Raw genomic sequence first — 953 nt, 5'->3', positions numbered from 1 at the left:
ATGCTAAACCTCGGCTCCCCTAACGAGATTAATTTCACAGCGCGTTGCGGAGCCCTTCAGAGCGGGAATATTATCACCGTGTTGGTAGCGCGGCCGGGTAGTTACCGTCACCGTGGTTGTTTATCTTCTACACCTGTTGCGGCGCTCCAAGACTCGGGCTTCCAGGAGGCTGGGAGGAGGGGGGTGGGAGGAGGGGAATGGTGGGAATTGGGAGGGTGGGAGGAGAGGAGTGGGAGTGGGAGTGGGAGAGGAGGGTGGGGAGGGGAGTGGGAGTGGGAGAGGAGGGTGGGGAGGGGAGTGGGAGTGGGAGTGGGAGAAGAGGGTGGGGAGTGGGAGTGGGGTGTGGAGTGGGAGTGGAAGGGTAATGGTGGGTGGGGATGTGGGGAAGAGAGGGGAGGAGAGGGTGGGGATGTGGGTAATGGTGGGAGGGAGGGAAAGGTGGGGAATGGTTGGAAGGGATGTGGGGAGGAGAGGGGAGGAGGGGAAGGAGGGAAGAAAGATGGGGAATGATGGGAGGAGGGAGGGAGGGGAAAAGAGGGAGGAGAAGAAAGTGAGGCTGTGTGGGAGGAGAAAAGAGATAGGGTGTGTGAGAGTTGGAGATGTTGGAGGAAGTCAGAGAGAGGGAGGATGGAGGTGAGGCTGTGTGAGAGGGAGGGGGGGTGGAGTGAGGGAGTGAGTGGGAAAGGAAAGAATAAGGAGAGAGTGGACGGAAAAGAGGTAGGTGGGGAAAGAGGGAAGAGGGAAGACCGCAAAGATGGATGGGTAGAGAGAGAGAGAGAGAGAGAGAAGAAAGGAGAAGGAAGAGGGACGTGGGAAGAGGGAAGAATTTAGTGAATAGGAGGGAAGGGAGGAAAGGGAGGGAAGGGAGGGGAGGAGAGAGGGCTGTACTAAGGAGGGAGGGGGAGGTCGGGGGGTCAGGGAGATTGGAAAGGGAAGGGGAAGTGAGGGGAAGA

The sequence above is a fragment of the Penaeus monodon genome, chromosome 20, assembly GCF_015228065.2.
Source record: "Penaeus monodon isolate SGIC_2016 chromosome 20, NSTDA_Pmon_1, whole genome shotgun sequence".
Taxonomy (NCBI): Eukaryota; Metazoa; Arthropoda; class Malacostraca; order Decapoda; family Penaeidae; genus Penaeus; species Penaeus monodon.
The sequence above is the reverse complement of the archived record's forward strand: the minus strand, read 5'-3'. Positions refer to the sequence as shown.